Source organism: Sturnus vulgaris, chromosome 4 (genome assembly GCF_052056855.1).
Source record: "Sturnus vulgaris isolate bStuVul1 chromosome 4, bStuVul1.hap1, whole genome shotgun sequence".
NCBI classification, from domain to species: Eukaryota; Metazoa; Chordata; class Aves; order Passeriformes; family Sturnidae; genus Sturnus; species Sturnus vulgaris.
The window spans coordinates 21,366,002-21,386,047 of record NC_142246.1 but is presented as its reverse complement, the minus strand read 5'-3'; the positions used below and the strand labels follow the sequence as shown (position 1 = coordinate 21,386,047).

The window sequence follows — 20,046 nt, the reverse complement described above, 5'->3', positions numbered from 1 at the left end:
ATTATAGTCACCAACATAAATCTTCTGTTCAGATTGCCTGTGCTTTCCCCTGGCTGCAGAAGGTTGCTTAGCAACCTTCTTGGTTTAGTCATGTGATAAAAATACCAAGATGCCAAAAAATTCCACATTAAAATTATTTTTTTATGCTTTTCAAAATTACTAACTAGGTAAAAAGAAAAAAAAAGTATAACCTGAAAATTTGCTTTTACTCTGTTACTTGAAGTGTAAACGTTCATTTAATCCTAAATTCTAAGCAATTAGTTTTGAATTTTTACAGGCCAATCTACTCCAGATTTCCAGTGCTCAGCAAAACACAGCACTGGTTGCACAACAGTGTGGACCCTCTTGATAACAGAAAAAATATTGCATGTCTCTGCAAAGAGAATTAATGGCATTATGACATTTACTGAACACATAAAGTACTTAAACACATCAGAAAATATGTGACTTTGTAAAGGAGTTCAATTTTTAAATGTCAAACTCTCTTTAAAGCAGAGAGATTTTAGAAAGCTTATTTGGATTCCTAGTACAATCGCTATCTTTTTTTTTTTTAACAGTATATTTTCTTCAGAGAGTTGGTGCAGCCTCCAGCACAGAAATTTCAGCCAGTGTTATTGCCTGTCAGTTGTAATCCCTCAGAATTTCAGCCAGCAAGGGTATAATAAGGTAAGTTTTGTCTTTTCAAACTCACATCAGATAAAGAATTCCAGAATTTTATTCTTTTCTTATTATTTTTCTCATTATGTTAAATATTTGGTGTTTTTTCCACATAAAGTCTAATTCGCATGTTTATTAAGCTCTCAATTAAAAATTCTCTTGTGAGTGTAAGTACCAATAATTTAGTGTAGAGACAGAGAAAGGAAAACCCATTAATATAAAATGGCTCTGACTCAAAATTCCTTTGCTGAAAAAACCTAGATTTGAATGCAGATTTTGAGGAAGAAAATTATATTTGGATTTGAAGAGGATTAAACACATCATTTCAGACACCAGATTAGTATTAAAGAATTAAAGAGCTATCGTTTTTCTTTTTGTACTATATTTTGGCTAAGTCCAGCAACACTATGACTTCTTCCTGTTTTCAGGAAGATTCCTTTCCCATTTCAGTGTATCAATGAAATAAAAAATTCTCTGATGGTTATATTGATGGGCTATTACAGCTATATGAACTTTGAAAATGGAAATTCATGTTGCTGGACAGGTGGTTCCACTACCTTGTACAATTTCATTATTAATTTAGAGGCGTTCTCATATTCTCTTCCATTTCCTAACCCCTCTCACTGAGATGTTGGTGACTGGTTTTGACTTGTACCAGTTCTGTTGGAGCAGGGTTCAACCACTTCCTTCTTTTGCATGATGGGAACATAATTCTTTTCCTTACCTTCCTTGCTCTCTGTTAGTCAGTTGGTTCCCTTGGTCCTTGTTTCTACCACCTCTGTGTTGGAACACGATCACATTTTCTTGGGTCACAAAAGGATATTAATTGCTGTCCAAAGCAATGAGTTACACCTGACTGCTGAGCCTACTCTGCATTTCCAGATAGAGATATATTATTCTGATACATATATTCTCTTATTTAATGGGCTATTGCAGCATCACAATTTTCCTTTGCATACACCTGCAAATGACATTTATGTTTTATTAAATATAACAAAGTGTTTGTTTTGCAAAAATCTAATCTCTGAAATGTGTGAGAGGCAACTCTGATAAACAGGAAGATGAAGTGAAACCTGACAACCTAGTTTTAAAAACATATGCATTTATTCATTATTGGAGGCAAGGAAGACTAGACACAAGCCAGGAATATTCCACCACCTTTATGAGATACTGTTCTCTTTCTGCTTTTCATGGTTGAGAACGACAGTCCACTTAGATGAGTAAGAGTCAAAATAATCGTCTGAAAAAAAGTACTGTTGAAAGACATCTAAATTGCTCTGCAAGATCAAATATGATGATAATCTGAAGAGAGAAAGTCCCCTGGCTTCTCACTCCTTTCTCATACTTTAAATAGGTAAGGTATGGAATAGTTTGTAAGATGATTATCTGTAATTTAGGAACACCGAGGAAAATATATATTTCTTATAGGTTTTATGCCACTTGAGAGTCACTTTTACCTTTCACATAAACATTCAGGAGAACTGAATGAGACTTTAAAAGGGCAGGACTTGTTTGTTGTCTCATAAGCCAATGAAGACATACCTATGAGGAAGTCATGTTAGAGCAGACCCAGCTTTTCAATTTATGAAGTTAAATAAAGCTTTGTAAGAGCAGTGTGGAATTTCATAATACTCCACCGAGTGCAATGTAAGGGGCTGAAGGAGAGGGGAGGAAGAGAATATACATCACTGACATACTTCATCACTTCACATACAGACATCACATTCAATTAAGTATAGAGCTCTCTGTCAACAAACTTGACACATACATCTACAGAATGTCACCAACCCCCCAAAATCAATATTCAAGTTATGACAGACTGACAGCTTACCAGCTGAATGAGTCTCTTGATTTTACCTATTACTGCTTCAGAACTCTGCAAAGTCCTTGTAACATGAACAAACAAAATTAACTAAGGGATATGACTGAGTAGAAACCAAGAGCCAACATTATATACAGAGTTTAAGAAAATGATTAATGAAATTTAGGTCATCAAGGAACTAGAATACAATACTGTTAAGGAATCTGAAAATATAATTTTTCAATATTCTAGGAAGCTAAAATTGCATTTTAATGTAATATATCCAGATGAATACAACATTCTCTCTAGAAATGAATTAGTATGGACCTAGGGAAGAGTTTACCAGTGCTGCAATATTATTACAATTTTTCTTTTTTTGATATAAATGACCATAAAAGCAGACTGAGCAGAAAAGACCAATGAGGTAGCTAGTTTGAAAATTGCTTGATAGTGGCCATTATATCAATGACATGAAGGCTAAACATGCTACCTTTGAAACACTACTTTTATAAGTGTAGCTCAATAGGTGTACAGCATACCAGCATATCTGTAAAAGGAGGAGAATATTAGTTCTGTCACAATTTTATGTTTTAGGGGATGACAGCCTTATTATGCTCAGGACTAACAACATGTGAATAGTATAGAAGAAGGGTATACATAGTGGTCTTATTTATACCAAACAGAACAAACTGGCCTCTTAAAACTGCTTTTTTTTTTCCAATTTTTTTTTTTTTCTTTTTGGTGAAGATAAGCTCCAGAATGAGTTTGTCCTCATGGATCCTTATTCTGGCATCTTCATCTTCAAAATACACATCAGTAAATAGCAGTTATTTTGACTCACTTAACACGAGTTTTAGTATTGAAGTACAATTTAGAAGAGTTTATGGGAGGTACACAAAAGAGCACAAAAGCACCCTTGGGTGGTACCACAGAAAGGTCTGATGCACATACTTGACTTCTTCACACTACACATTATAGAATCATAGAAAGGCTTGAGTTGAAAGGCACCTTAAATAGCATCTTGTTGCAACCCACCCTGGCCATGGACAGGGACACTACCTCCTAGACCAAGTTGCTCAGAGCCCCATAAAACTTGGTCTTGAACACTTCCAGGGATGGGGCAATCTGTTCCAGTTTCTCACCACCCTCTTCCTCCTGACATGCAATCTATTTTTTTTTAGTTTTAGTTTTAAACCATTCCCTCTTTTCTATCATCATGTCTAGGTAAAAAAAATCCCTCCCTCCTTTTTATAAATCCCCTTTAAGTACTGAAAGGCCACAATGTGATTTCTCTGGAACCTTCTCTTCTCCAGGTTGAACCACCTCAGATTTCTCAGGCTATTTTCATTGGAGAGGTTCTCCATCCCTCTGACCATCTTTGTGACCCTCCTCTGGACTTGCTACAATAGGTGTGTCCTTCTTGTGCTGAGGGCCCCAGACTTGGATGCAATATTCCAGGTAAGAAATAATCACTGTTTTTGTCTTGAATAATGAGCTCGCTTGTTCCTTACTTTTTGTTTTCTTTCTCTGTGCTGCTGGAGTTGGGGGATGTGGACAGTGAAGGGGGAGGACCACCTGCAAACTTGTTGAAGGTATACAGTGTCCCATCATCCAGGTCATTAATGAAGAAGCTGTATGTTATTGGCCCCAGTATCAAGCCCATGGAGTACACTGCTACTGGTTTCCTTCCAGCTGGATTTTGTGCCACTGGTTAAAATCCAGTGGACTTAGCCATTCAGCCCAAATGTCAATCACTCCACTGTGCACTCAAATAACCTCAGTTTCATCACCTCGTCCAAGAGAATGTTATGTGAGACAGTGTTAAAAGCCCTAGTAAAGTCAAAGTAAATGACATCCACTACTCTCCTCTCATTCACAAAGTTAGTCACCTCATCATAGAAGGCTAATGTCTTGGTCAAGCATGATTTGTCTTCATAATTCTATGAAGACTACTCCCCATCACTTTGTCCTGCATGTGTTTGGAAATGCTGATCAGAAGGATTATGGCCATCATCTTCTCAGCTAGAGAGGTGAGGCTGACCAGTATGTAATTATCCAGTTCTTCCTCTTTGCCATTCTCGAAGATAGGAATGGTGTTTGCTCTCTTTGAGATCCTCCCCATTCATCACTGTTCAGAAACAATCAAGGTTGACTATGCAATATAATCAGCCAGCACCCTCAGTATCAGATCCGGTGCATATATTTATGTATTTAAACTTAGTTTTGTCCCAACATACTTTCTGGAGAAATAAAAGACTTTATAAAAATGACAGCATTCCAGGAAAAACTTTAAGCTAATAAATGTCTCTATGAAAGTGATTGTGAGTATTGGATAAGTGAAAGAGGAATCCTTCAAAATATGTTCACAATTTTCTGCAAATGTGTTACTTAAAAATCTAACTTTTAAAGGTTTCTCCCATATGTTCTAAACATGAAGTAAATGTGATGTCAGGTTCTAGAGTTAATGAACTAAGCTCAGCCATCCAGGCAAAATTTTGAATGGAGGAAGAAAGGTAGTCAGAGATTATAATATTTGCTTTCTGATCAGATATTTACTTTAAACCCATTGGAAACCACAAAATGTCTGCTAGAGAGAGGTGAAGGAAGACAGTAACACGGCTTCCTTTAGAAAATAAGAGTGATTTATTGTAGAAGTATACACATTTTATAGACTAGTTCACTGAACCAAGAATAGGATTAGCTTATTGGTTCAAGGAAGGCAACACTTCTTGTAAACATGTTTTTACTAAAACATCACATCTTACACGCACTGCCCGTGTTTACAACACCAGGTGCAACTTTATTATTAATTCTTTCCCTTCTATTTTCCTTTGAGAAAAAGGAAAAGGAAAGTTTTTCTGGGAAAACTCACATTGCTGTTTTCCCTGACTCCAATATCCACAACAAAAACCTGGAGAATATGTAAAAGTGCAAAGGGCACAGGAACAATAAAGGGAAATGAAGTGACAATTTCTTGATATACTTGTATCTCTTTATCAAGAGGTAATTATTTCAAATATTGTTTTTCAATAATATACCATGTAGAATAGCTTATTATTTTATAGTATATTGCAAAGTTTTATCATTTGTATTTAATCATTGTAATTTCTTGTGTCTGACATAAATAATCTTTATTCTTCACCTTTTTTCATGTACTAAGTAGAATTTTGCTGTTGCTTGCTCCTGCATTGTTGAACTGAGATTTCAGCTTCTTTTGTTAATGCATTGCATAGCCTTTGTTGTTTACCTCGATTCATGATGAAGATCCAAATGTTTATATGTATATACGAGATGATATATAGAAAATACCTGTATTTGTTTCCTAATGCAGAATTTAATGAGAAAACAGCACAAAGAAACATATATTTCCCATACATATTCCACCTGCTAATAAACTGGCATTTGTTAAATTTGCCACTCACAGAGGACTAAAATGTATATTTGATTAACTCCAGGTTAGTCTTTGAAAGAAAATATCTTTTTATGCTCTTCTAGGATTCTGCTAATTTAGCAGCCAGAAGGAGTTTTACGGTCTGAAAAGATGTAAGCATATTTACTAAAGAGATTCCAGGAACACAAATTTGCAAACATTTTGTAATTACTTAAGCTTAAAATGAACAAAATATACTCTAAAAAATATAGCTTTTAAAATGTTCACTGAACACAGCTCCTTCAAATTTTCAGAAAGACTGCTGCTTCTTTATAATATTCAATATTAAAATATAGTAAGTCAGATTTTCTGAGTGCTGTTTTAAATCGAAAGCAAAGAGCAAATGTTCTTCTTATCATGAACTTAAAGACAGGTATGAGAAATAACTTTTCAAGGTCAAACAACAAGTGAATTACTAATGGGGCACAGATTCCAGATTTTTTACTGTGCAGCCTTGTATATCATCTAATAAATCACAGTAAACATTTTCACAAAGCTGAGCTCATTAGTTTGGAATTATTATTGCTGTATCTTTTCCCTAAAAAAACCATACTTCTCTTTTGGGTCAAGATATGAATGTTGACATTGTGCTGAAAGTTTGTTTCAGGTCACTTGATCAAGATGAAAAATCAGATGAAGTCTTTAAACAGCTCAGAAATCGTTTGCTCTTGGGGAATGGGAGGTGGAGGAATCAGGGACACGAGGGACACCTGCTCATTCTGATGTCTTATGGAAGGGCAGCAGAGCAAGACACAAGGAACCCAGAAGATTTCTGGTGAATGTCAGGTTCTCAACACAGGTACTGCGTAGTCTAAGGGGCAATGCACAGATTGATCTGCTATTCACAGTCAGGGAAGAAAGGATAAGAGAGATAATAAATAATAGAAACATTGGCTATAGTAATCATGAAATCGTGGACTTAAATATTCTGAGGTGAATGAAGAAACAAGTAGCAGAACTGACCCTGAAATTGAGGAGACCAACTTTCAGGTTACTCATGGAACTCAACTTCTGCTTCTCCTTGCCATAGAACTGATTCTATGCCATGAGTGGAGGTAGCTGGGATGACACACTGTGTGATTCAGAACAGGTAAGGCTGGAATACTAACACCACAGCCTAGAAAACTATGGAATCTGAGGCTGCATAGATCCATTCCAGTGGATTTTTTTAGCATCTGCTTCTTCTAGTTCTATATTTAGCTTAATCTCATTTGATGTTTTTGTCTGATGAAATGGATATTGTCTGCATTTATTTATCCTGCAGACACTTCAAGGCACAACATTTGACTAATATAGGCTAGAGACTTTATGCCCTAAATGTTGCCTAAAGGACACTAATATAACAAGCTTAGAATACAGACACCTAACAATAGATGAGATAAATTCCATCATTTTGATATGAAATTAGGCTTGGCTTAGGAAAAATTTTAAAATCTTTCAATGCTACTGTTTTTACACTTAAAGATTAAATCCTCCAACATCATGTTAATAAATAGTGTTTTTAGATGATGATAGTTTCTAGAAATTGAAACTCTCAGTAGGTCCTGAGGCTGCTCCATTGTAGTGGTGCATGGTGTGTCTAGAATTTCTTTTCTGCAATCCCATGTCAGTCATGTTTCATAAGGAATGTGTTCCTTCTCATACCAAAGCATATTTGTAGAAAGGGGTAACACATCATTTCCTACCATACAGATGGAAAAAAGAGATAAAGTAGGAAAATAATATGAGCTCTGTCATGGAGTGAGTTATCAAGTCCAAATTCATCTTGCTTAAACCTCAAAGTAGAAGTAAATGCCACCATACTTATATCACGTGTCTTGTATTCTGCTCTGTCTCCAATTATAACTTGCAGAGGAAAGCTACAGGCTCTTGAGAACTGCATAGAACATATCTGGAATATATGTGTTTTAACTTTTTTTTTACATGGAAACTTCTGTTGGACTTTTAACATTCTTATGTTGAAGCAAAACAACGTATTTCTTCCATGTGTACCCCCATGAAGATGTGGACAACCAAAACCAGGAGTGTCTTTTCTATATTCTGTAGTTGTCAATTTGCATAACAGCAGTGGTTGTATGGATGTCTTGACATACACAAGCAAATACATTTATTAACATTCAGAACACATCTGCACACTGCTTGAGTTGTTGTTTTGGTTTTTTTTTCTCTAATTCTGCACCTGTGCATACACTATTTTCTTTTTCACCAGTGGCTTTTTGGCATTAGCAAAGTAATGGAAATGTTGCCTTTGTCATAGAAAATGATTGAACACTGTATATTTTCTCAAAGCCAGAAAATACTTGCCCTGTGGTAGAAGACAAGAAAAAAAGAAGTACAAAATGGTGAAACAGTAGGTTCCAACTCATTGGAACTCACTGTTATGTACTTCAAAGCCTTTCAGAATAGTAAAAGAATAAATAGAACTATGTTCAGGAAACTCAGAATAAAAACGACTATTGTCCTTATCACCTCTCATTATATCCCCAGAGGCAGTACTATTTCATTTTTTTTGTCAATAATTTGTTTATTTCAAGGTTTTTTTATATTTATATTTTTCTCTCAAATATAAATATTTGTAAACAAATATCACTGGTGGATAGTGAATGACTCCAAAGCAATGAGTTTTCAATGCTTGCTCTTTCATAATATTTTGTTTAACTAGAGAAGCCTAAACTCATTTTCCTGCTGTGAACAAATATTTCTTCTCATATTGCTCGAATTTTGGCAGTGATCTTATGAAACACCAGACAGAGGTCAAATGCAGAAATGATGAAAGAAGCTCTTAGGCTGTCTTTAATGGTCTGGCTTAAAAGCAGCAACCTCATATATTCTTTGCCAGTTCCTAAACATGGAAGTTAGAACAAATGGCACTCCCTTGAAATTGACTTCAATTCTGCAAATGCCTCATTTACATGAAGATCTAGCTAGGAGGGTTATTGCAACATTTACTATATTTTTCACCTCTTCAGTACTATGACTTTACCATTTAAATTTGATGCCAAAAGATATTTGCCATTCCATCTAAATGAAAACAGTAACCAGTAAAAAGTGAGAGTTTATATAGAGAGAGACAGAATGTAAGATCTTGTTACTTTAAAAAACCAGAGAATAGTTGATGCACTTGCATATATGGTAAAAAACTACGCATAGGGTGTGCAAAATTTAATCCAATATGTGAATAATATATAGAGAAGTGGGGAATATGAGGGTAGAGGTAAAGTTTAAAGAGACTGGTTCATTTGGAAGCAATCAAAAAACTCTTCACAGCAGCAACACCAAAACCACAAAATTGCATAATTTGTTTAACACAACATTAAACTAAAATCCCATGTAGAGAAGGAGGTGGCAGTTTCAATGCATAAAACATACTTTTTTCCCCCAAGAAATAACAGTGAGGTTCCACTTGAGTCACTAGTAAGTTCATTTATATTTGTTTTACTGGTCTTGGACAGTAACAGAGCACAGCACACCGACCTAGATGGTTGGCTACATGCAGTTCTATTAGCTCATATTTGTCAGTGAAGCTCATTGTTCATTACAGTGAACTTGATTATCTGCCAGGAAAGGCCACAATCGGAGTTCTGGATGCCTGCTTGGGTAGTGGGGTGTAGTTATGGTAGTAGACTGCAATGAGGTTGCTGAATTTGGCTTTGTGATGAAACATCACTGGTGAAAGCAGTCTCAGAGTGAGCATTTCACTACATAATCCCATGAAATTATATAATCTAACTGGGATTTTTTTGACACTTGAGGAATTTGTGACTAAAACTCCTGGCAATTCCAACTCTATTAAAAATATTGTCTAGGAACTATTGCTGCCATTATTGGTGATAGTAATATAAGAAAGACTGCTTAGCTGGGATAGAGATTGAAGAATAAAAAATTGTGCAAAGGCAATTTGGCTGTTTTTGTCCCATATGAACAGTTAAGATGAACTATGGCTTTGCCATATTGAAAGAATTTTGATGGTAAACTAACAAACTTGATTTTATAGCTAGAAAGAAATGCATGACATTTGCATGCTTTGCTTTTTTTCTGATTTTCTTTTAAAATTTGCTAGCTTGCTATAGGAAATGTGTACCCTCAAAATCTTTTCCTATCTCCTTCCAAATAATTTGTGACATGACCAAAAGAAGATGCTTGATTTGAATCACATCTTTACAATTCACTTTTCCTAGCAGTGATCTTGGGAGTAATTCAGCCTGTGTACAACCAGGTGTCCAAGTGGCTAAGAAAAGGGATTCTGTGAGTATGTGGGTACCTAGTCTTACAAGGCTGTTTTTAACATGAAAGCAGTCAAGGATATTCTGTCTGTGGCAAGGTCATGCAATGGCATTGAATTTCTTTTCTGTGATAAGGGAAGACATTTACTGAGTATTAGAAGTGCATGAAGGGCAGGGGGATAGTTTGACAGACACTTTCAGGCTGCCTGCGAACACCTGTGATAGCTGGATGATACATCTCGAGAATATCTATTGAGAAACTAAACAACTTACAGTCAAGAGGACCATATCCCCAGTGTCAAAACACGGGGCAAGAATTCTTTGATCGTTGCATGAATTTTAAGTTTAGCTATAAATAGAAACAACATAACACCAGATATAAGCTTAACTTAGGCAGAGTACAGGCTTATTAAGCATCGCTTGTTTTTAAAATCACTGTTATACTGGATTTAAAAAAGTGTACTAAGAATATTGTTCTTGCTCTGCAGAGGTATCAGTACTCTCTTTGACACTATAGAAGAATTCTGTTAAGTACCTTTTATCTCTGCAGGATATATTAAAAGAGTAGAAAGGAAAGGGGGATATAATGACTTTTGTCATTCCTCTGTTGACATGATCATGTTGTAAAACTGCTGATTATGAGATTACTAAGTGACCTTTCATTATTATTTTCTCCTTGCAGCAGAGAAGGAATTTGGCCACCATTTGATTGTGTTCCTGTTCTGTCAGCTGTGACACATTCAAGGCATTAGTACAAAAAATGGAACTGTTTTTCCCAGATATTTTTACTGTTTGGTTGCTGGCTGCAGATGAAGCACAGCAGAGGAATTACTTCTCACTATAACTAGGTATAGTCTGAACTGGGTCAGTCTGAATGCTGCAGGGCTACACAGGCTACTGAGCAGAGTAAAACGCTGCTAAATCTGCTTGGGAAGGACAGAATAAATGGGTTATTTGTGTGTTTTTTCACGTATAGGCTGCAAGTGTATACACAAGCCCAAATATAATAAATTAAATCATAATAAAGTCTCTTTACGCTACCTTTCTATTTAGCCTAGTTGTATCTCACTGTGTATCTGAATTACCTTTATGTCATTGTTTTGAAATTTGTTTAAAACAAGAAGAGGAAGACAAAGTAAGACTGGTAGAATTTTTGTATTTATAAAACGATCAAATTGCAATGATACTAGTTCATACGAAATGTCAAAAATAAAATGCTTTACGTCTCCTACAGAACGTGTGAATAGAAAGGTAAATGGATAAGATTGGGATCAAACCAGAGAGTCTTCATAAGGTAGAAGAAAAATGCTAAGTAGATTGTCTAATGGTGGTCAATAGAAAATACTGAGACAACAGCTGAGTCTGCCTTCTCTAATGTTCAGACATTTTGCAGAGTCAGGATTGACTGCATGGCTTTTCCTCACCAAGCAAACAAACAAAATTCCAGAAATAACCCAGTCAGAAAATCTTTTGAGTTTACTGTTAATACCTGGCTAACTTTGCAAGAAGCGGGACTGGATTTTTAGCATTGGCTTGTAACGTATTGGCTAAAAGTGGCTAAAAATGTGGCTTTCCTTTCTGAAGCTAAAACATCTCCCTTTTCTATGTCTGTTTTGAGTCTTGAAAATCCGTCATTAACGTAAACTCTAAAAGTCAATTATTTTTCTATGTAGCAAGTACTAACATTTCCTCTCTTTCTGTAATTTAAACAGTCTGAGAAGTGTGCCAAATCCCTTCAAAAAGAAAAAAAAAGTAAGTGGATGGAGGGTTGGAGTGGGGAGTGAACAAACAAACCTACCAGATTTTCCATTTGGAGGTATTTTCACTAAGTTATACACTGCTGCTGTTTCCCATATTAAGCCACTTTATTTATTCTACATGTTGATGTGGATCTCTTATAACAGATTAGAAATCTGAAGGGGAGTGTGAGCTCCCTCTTTTATAATTGTATCTCTAGCAAAGTGTGTTTATCTCTAATGTAGACTTCTAATCACTACCATATCTTAATTAATCTTTGATACCTGAAATATTGGCAGGTCCAAGACTGCAATGGATTTTCTATGCAAATATGCTGCATTCTTTGCAGAAGCCTGTGAATTAAAAAGCAATAGATCAGATTCCAAGCAGGAAGCTACCAAGAGTAATCTGCCATCAAGATTGATTAAAATTGTCATTTAGTCTGAAATGCTTTATTCCATGTTAATATAGTCTGAATTCTTAAAAGAATGTGAATTTTAACTGAGTGTAATTGTTTACTTTCAGGTGAATTAAGCTAATCTAAAAAATGGAATATTGGTAATGTTTACAGTATTCTTATGAGATGGTAGCAGAAAAAAATGCAAGAAGACATTTCATAATTTAAAAAAACACTTTAAATTTTATCCAATTAAGAGAACATGGATAAGTTTTTCAACTATTTTGGATCCCATTATTAGGGCTTTCAACAAGGAATGCAGTAAATAAAGACCCATATAATTCCATGTTCAGTATACAACAATTGAACCATAAAACCTTGAGAATCTTCCATGACTTCCTCTCATAGGAGACATGACACTATTATTAGTAATTATAGATCTTCAATACTCTGTGTTTCAGAGTAAGTTCAGCCCGGTTAGCAACTGAGGTACTAAAAAACAATATTTACAATTCCTTGGCAATTCTTTTTTCCTCTCTGATGCTCACATGACAGGGTCAACACACATCTGAAGCTAAGAAGTTGGGATCTTTTCTAGTAGCTGGGCTCCTCCAAAAAAGAATCTGAGCTTTTGGTTAAACATTTGTGCTTCTTCTGCAGCATTATTACAGGAATTTATAGTCAAAATTGCATGCAGTTAATGGGGTTAAATGAAAGGATAAAACCAGAGGTCATGTGTACAATATTTCAGTCAAATGCTGTGTAAGTTATTCAAGGTTTGGATATGTTTCTCTCCAGGGTTTTTTTTTGTTTGTTTGTTTGTTTATGTTTTTGTTTGGTTTGTTTGTATTTTTGTTTTATTTTGGTTTTAGTTTTGTTGGGGTTTTTTTGGTTGGTTTGTTTGTTTTACTTTGGAACATAATAAATTAAGTCTCTAAGTGGTGTATAGGGCAGAGAAGTTATTTACTATATCACATGCTGCATAACCACTCTGAATTATAATCCACACTAAATCTGACTATTTGGATTTTATTATTTGGCCCAAGTTCTGCTTAAGAGCTTGGTTTTTAAAAGTTTAAAATATTGGCTTTAAAGTGAATCATGTAACTTTCATGGCTGAGCCATCTTTGAAACCTTGCAAACCACATGATTTTTTCATTTAAAAGAATAAGCCAATGTATGATCATGATTTGCAGAAACTTCAAAAATATGTATTCTGTTACATTTTAGTTGCACGATAAACAACAAATAGTAATGATGCATGCTGACAATACAGTCTCACAATTAACTTGAATTTTTATCAAAATTTATTCCCAAATTATTTACATGGACAAGTGACAAAAAGAAGGAATTAGGCTTTATAGGCTCATATTAGGAATCTATGTCGCATTCCATCTGTCTTCTACAAGAAAATAACCTCCTCAATTCAGCATGCCCCTCCTATACTTTGAAAAGATGTTTCAGATCAACAGCTGCACTCATCACAGAAGCTAAAACATTCTGCACACTAGGAACTGACTGGACCTGGGAAACAGCATTATTTTCTAGGAGAGAATGTAAATTTCCCTAAAGAATAGAGAACCTTCTCACTTATGAGAAGAGGCTCCCTGAGGTTCTGGTTGAGGTATGATTTCAAATGCTATAACAAAGCTTTTATGCCTCTATCTATTCAAAGGAGGTTACCTTTTCCACTACTTATTGTTACAAAGCCTGGTGGATTTTTGGTTATATATATTTTTTTTTATGATTCAGAGAAGTATCAAAGCAAAGATCTACTTCACCTATATGCATGCAAATTATTTCAATGATCCTTCAAAGCTAAACAACAAAAAAGCACAACAAAAAAGCCAAATTCACAAACCCAATCCTAACACCTTTTGGAAATGCATTTTCCTTCTTGTCTTCACTCGCTTTTCTTCTCAAACTCTCTCTTTTAACCATGACTGCTTTTTCCATTTGCTCTGTCTTTCAACCTCAGGTGGGTGGAAAAGTCCTTTTAACATTCTCCTTGGTGATTTCTTTTTTCTACTAATCCCAGCCTGCTTCTTGACTCACCCAACAGCTCTTCCCATCATACATCTCTGTAACTACTGTTCTTCTTCATCGATTCCAGGATGTTGCTTTCATTATACTCTCTCTAATATGACTGTTGAAGTAAGATCTATCCTGTGGTTCCATCGTCATGCTTTTTGACACAGCCTTGCTAAGTCTTGGAACAAACTGGCTCCAGAGTCTCTCCATTCAGTGGAAGTTTCGAAGGATGACTCAAGGAAGAATAGGTATTAAATGAAAATTAGAAACTACTTCTCGTTGCCATATAATCCTGAATAATTGGCTAAGGCGTTGATTTACTGGGACAGTAGTAGACTTGAGAAAATCAGAACTATTGGAAACATGAAAGACTGAGTGTCTGGAAGGAGTGATTGGGGACAGAAAGTGGAACAGATGGGAATATAATACTGCAAGAGAAGTTTGTTAAAATATGTAATGATCTTTCTGAAAGGACTTCTTGCTTTTGTCCAGAACAATAAACTGTGGACACAGTGGCATCAAAGGAAAAATGGGATTTTTATTGTTATTAATTCCACCCAGCAGGTGTTGTCTCCCTTTAGTTTTATGGATTTACATGGAAAATAAAGTCTTCTGCTTCTTTAGACCTCAATTCAGCAAAACACTTGATCATATCCTTAACTCCAAAATAATTCCAATTGTACATAATGGGTCTTGGATATGTTTAAGGATGTAAGTTGAAGATATAGTGAAGTGTTTCAGAGTAGACATGGCATTAGGTGTGGCAGGAGCACACAACCCTGTCCCCTCTCTCCTTTGTGTGGTCTAGGAAGCAGTGGGTCTGTGACAGGAAGCCTCTCCTTGGGTCTGGGATGGCACCCACAGAGACTTCACAAGGCTGAGTGCCTCTCTCTGTCCCTGGCTGAGCAACTGTTTTCTCCTGGACACCTCTTACTGATTTGGAGCCCTTTGCATGGACTGAAACTCTCCTTTGTACCCTTGAATGAGAGGCCTGCTGAGTGTGTGGAGTGTGTGCATGCTTTGGGTCACTGTCCTTGGCCATGCAGTGACAATGCACCTGATGGGGGTAAACTCTCATTGGAGCATCGCTCTGCTTACCCCCCTCTGCTATTTTTAACCACCAGTCTTCATAGCAAAATACTTTTTGTTTGTTTTTGTTATCTGAATATGAGTTTGTTTTTGTATACTCCCATGACATTGGGTCTCAACAGTTCTTTTCAGTTCAGTGCATTCAAGGCAATTTATTCTTGTTTCTTTTTATATTATCAGCTCCTTTCTACTCTATCTACTTGATACTTGTTTGCGTGCTTTGTTATTTCAGACCTCTTAACAGTCCCAAACCAGCCAGGGCCATCCACAAACAAAAAAAACCAACCAAATCAAACCAAACCAACAAGAACAACAAAAAAAGACTAACAATATTCTCAGTAAATGGAACTTTCTGTGAATCTTTTAAGCCTGTGTGTCAACAGAGGGCACCATCAACTTTTTCTGTATTCAAATTCGTTCCTCTAATATGAGAGACTCATATTTTATATATGCTTTATATGTCCTTATGACTTTGGATAAGGAAAATACATCTGACCAAAGCAGACAATGGTGTTCTCAGGAATAACAAAAAAATTTTATACTTCCACCCTACCTAGTAAGAAACCAATCCCTCTGGAGACAGAAGTTGTATTCAACTTCACATCAACACTTCCATTTTCTTGAAAAAAATTCATTTCTGTTTTCCTGTGAAGTAATATTGGTTCTAGATTAATAACAAAACCTTTTGATTCTTTCTGTTCAGCTAATAGAGCTTTTTTCTGGTGTTTTTATTACTGAATCTTCTAGAGCTCTTATTTCTTTATAATGCTAAATTAAATTCATAACATGTATTAGAAAGAAACCTTGTGTAATTATCAGAATAGGCATTCTGGTATTGCTTGTGGGTGACAAATACGTTTTACTTCTTTAGCGAAGTTTTGTTTGCTTTGCCCTGAAACACTGCATTTGGATTTTCCTCTGAATGTTCCAGAAAAGATTTTAAAAGAACAGATATCTGTGACCTTACCCAATCTCCTTCAGAGGTATTATTACATACTGTGCCTTAAGCTTGTTAAAAGTTGCTGGGAATTGACCTGTAATTATACTTCTTTGTCATTATCAAGGAATAGACCAAGGTAAGGACAAGAGTCATGTTAAATTCTTCCATTCTCATGGTCCTATTTCTAGTATCTCCCAATCGCTTTGAGTTGGAATTATCAGTTTATTTCTTCTATTAAAAGCTGGGGGAACTAAAATTGATTCATATTTGGCAGACTCTCATACTCATAATTCCTTAAAACTTAAATTTTGGTAGAAAAAATCTTCTCTACAGACTGCAGTAAAAACTATTGCATTTTGATGAATATAAAAATTTTTACTTGGTAGCTATTTACTGAAACTCTTATATGCTTTGAATAAATCTTACCGTTCCTGTTCAGCAAATTATTAAAAAAATGTCCCCTATGGATAATTCAATTTTAGTACAGTATTTGAAGATTAAACTACTGTTAATGCTCATTTATAAATTAGTGTATTATTTTAGGGAGATAAGGTTCAGGCAAAAAGGGTATACCAATTTTCCAGGAAAACTTTTTAAATTAATACTTGATGGTACACATAGTAACATTGTTAGAGCTGCCTTTAAAAATTTAATGAACATGCTCATGTTGTCTAGAAATAATCTACAAATATCAATAAATATATTATTAAAAGGCCAAATGTTAAACGTTTTGCATTAGATAGCACATCTGAATAACTTGGACATTCTTATATCTGAAGACTTATCAAAATAATAGTAGGCTTAACTATGTGTGTCCTAGACCCACATAAAAGGCTTGATCTCTGAAAAACTCTAGTCTTTAATCCAAGATACTCTAGGATTCATCTCCTAGGTCAGATAATGACACAGAATGAATATCTGAAATGCATACAAGCATCACATACACCAAAGTATTTGAAGTGTTTGAAGATATAAGATGAAGATATAAAGTGATATCCCTCAAGGATAAATTGTAGCAGTGTGTTTCTGAACCATATTTTTCTCAAACCAGATTATAATTTGTTCTTTTGCTGAAACACTCATTGGAAGGTAAAAATCAAATCCAGCTATATAACTACCTGAAAGAAATAGATATATTGAGGATTTTTAAAACTTGCTTGTGTTTTTCTGGCTCAAGCAAAGCATCACCAGACAAGTTTCTCTTAGAAATCTTCAGAAAAATAATTCCCACTGACTTTCTGGCACAGCATAAAACCAGTGTATATTTCAGCAACAGCAAGAGATTGATGTCTAACTCAGCAGAAGTTACACCTTAGTTTGTTGGATTAGAAAATCTTACATCTTATCTCAGATAAGAAAATAATTATTAACCAGTAATTTGCAGAGAAAGTCTCTCATAATAGAAGGCTTATGTAAAGGAATACTTTGAAAATTCAGACTTTAGCACAAGCTTTTGTTCTTATCAATAGGATGCAGTTACAAATGCATTGCAATATCTATTCTTGTTTTAATACTGACTTTGCAACTTTTGATGAGAAGACATGTAATAAGATATCACTAAGTGTTGGTAAGCACTGTGAATACAGAGATGTTTGCAAGTGACCAAAGAAGTTGTCATTAGCCTGAACAACCTAGGTATGGAGAGGTCACATGGAGTGCAGAGTTATTATGGAGACACTCTTTGGGAATGGAGAGAGACACAATCAACATTTCACAAAAACATCAGCAGTGAGAGTTTTCGGGTAAGTGAGACAACAGATGTGGGTACAGGCTTAGTCACTTGGTGGACAACAAACATAACATTCATGAAGACACAGGATTAAAGGCAGAACTATTCAAGGACACTGTCAGGAGCAGATTTACCTGAGCATCCTGAGAGACCTGAAGGTAGTGTAACAAAGATTCATTTTACAAAGAGTTTACAGTCCAATTTGTGAACAATGACTGACAAATTCACTGAAAAATGTTAGCTGATCAGAAAGAACATTTCAACAATCCTCCCTCACAAAGTAGAATGGCATGATTATTTTACTACTCTCAGAAAACAAATATTTAATAATGAGCAGAAATTGTTTCACAAAACAAATTAGATTTATGGATTAAGTTTTTTAGAAGCACTTGGTAAAAAGAGCATGATGATTGGATATAGAATTGTACTTGATGGTACAAGGGGTATTGGAATGTGCATTTACAGACATTAGTGAGTCTTCAAATAACAACCTTTTATATTAAATTTTGGTGTGTTTTTTTGTGTGGTTTTTTTTGTTGTTGTTGGTTTTTTTTTGGTTAGTTTATTTTTTTTTAAATAATTGCAATAGTTATGATTTGATTACTTTTATTGCATTTGCAGTCACTATTTTTACTAAATGTTCATTTGTGCTTTTAGTAGATAGACTAGAAAATGCGGTTATTATATCTGATAATTGCAACCTAAATATCATATTAATTCAAAAATATTATTTTTTCATTGCTTGTTTTTCTGTTGTTCCTTTAATCAGAGCAAATTTTTTTGTAAGACCTTGACCACAATTAAATAAGAGTTGATGCCTTGTTTTTGGCCAGGAATAATTTCCCTTTGCAATACTATTTTTTATTTTATGCTCCATGATGTTGCAGTGGTTAGAGCTGTCTGAAACGTATATATTTTAAAGGATTCTGCCCCAAACCATATACTGCCTGTGTACTTTCACCTGCCCACTTCAGATCCACTTTAAAAATGTCTAGATATAAACTAACTAGAGCTCAATAAGCTATAATTGAATTTGATGGATTGCTAAGAGGATTTTGGCTATGAAATGAAAGGTACTTAGGTACAATACTGGCCATTAACTGTAACAGTTCACTCTGGAAATCCAGCCTCAGTTTCTTCATTTATACTTTAGGGTATGACTACAATTTTCAACTCTTTTTATGTTCTCCAAATTGGCTATTTATTTTGGCAGGAATGCTACTTGGTCCTATCATTCAAGCATCAGTATATTGAAGAGAATTCCAGGATAATCTAATGACACGGGCACTGATATTATATTTTCATGAATAAAATAATCCAAAAAATGTTAAAACCAAATGATGAATATAATTGGTATTGTTAACATTATGTTACTTAGAAACCTCTACTATGCCCAATGAATGTTGAATGTATTATTTTCTCTCAGTGAAAAGTAAGATTGACATCAAACATTTTTAGTTTATGGAAAATTTTCAGATCAATGTTGTACATTGATGTATATTTTCATATTATGTAGCAGTGTAGCAGTCACTGTGTAAAGATTATCTATATAGACCCAAATTCTGATTCACACATGCATATATATATGTGTACACATGTGTATGTGTGTGTGTGTGTGTGTGTGTGTATCTGTATGTTCCTCTTCATATCTATATTGTTATATATAATTTCTTGGTATCAAGAAACACAATTCATTCACTAGAATGTACACATACATATACTGTAAAATATAGTAAAGTATATATATATATATATATATATATATATATATATACTTTTAAGATTTTTTTTTGTTAAATATTTTCTAGTGAACTTTTATGATAATGACTTAACTTTGAGGGAATCTTCTGCTGACAGTCAAGCATCAATGCTTCTGATCCAAAAGTGCATCAAAGCTACTTTTGAATGTTGCACTGAACATTCTGAAAGTTTTAAGTTCAGCCAAGCATTGATGAAGCACAAAACAGAAGCCATCACTCAAGACTCCTAATATGGAATAAATAAACTTTTAA

The 20,046-nt window shown here is 34.9% G+C and overlaps 1 long non-coding RNA gene across 5 annotated transcripts in view; it reads left to right on the top strand.

Annotated features, from left to right (window-relative positions):
- Positions 1 to 257: 257 nt before the first annotated feature.
- The window catches only part of LOC148223900 (uncharacterized), a 73,340-nt gene continuing 53,551 nt past the window's right edge, over positions 258 to 20,046 (top strand). For 2 of the 5 annotated variants that reach the window (XR_015803060.1, XR_015803059.1), the window contains exons 1-3: positions 258 to 666; positions 3,772 to 3,916; positions 4,000 to 14,524. This is a non-coding gene — a long non-coding RNA (uncharacterized LOC148223900). The remainder of the gene's footprint in view (positions 667 to 3,771; positions 3,917 to 3,999; positions 14,525 to 20,046) is intronic. The other 3 variants (XR_015803062.1, XR_015803061.1, XR_015803058.1) reach the window with 3 other exon arrangements.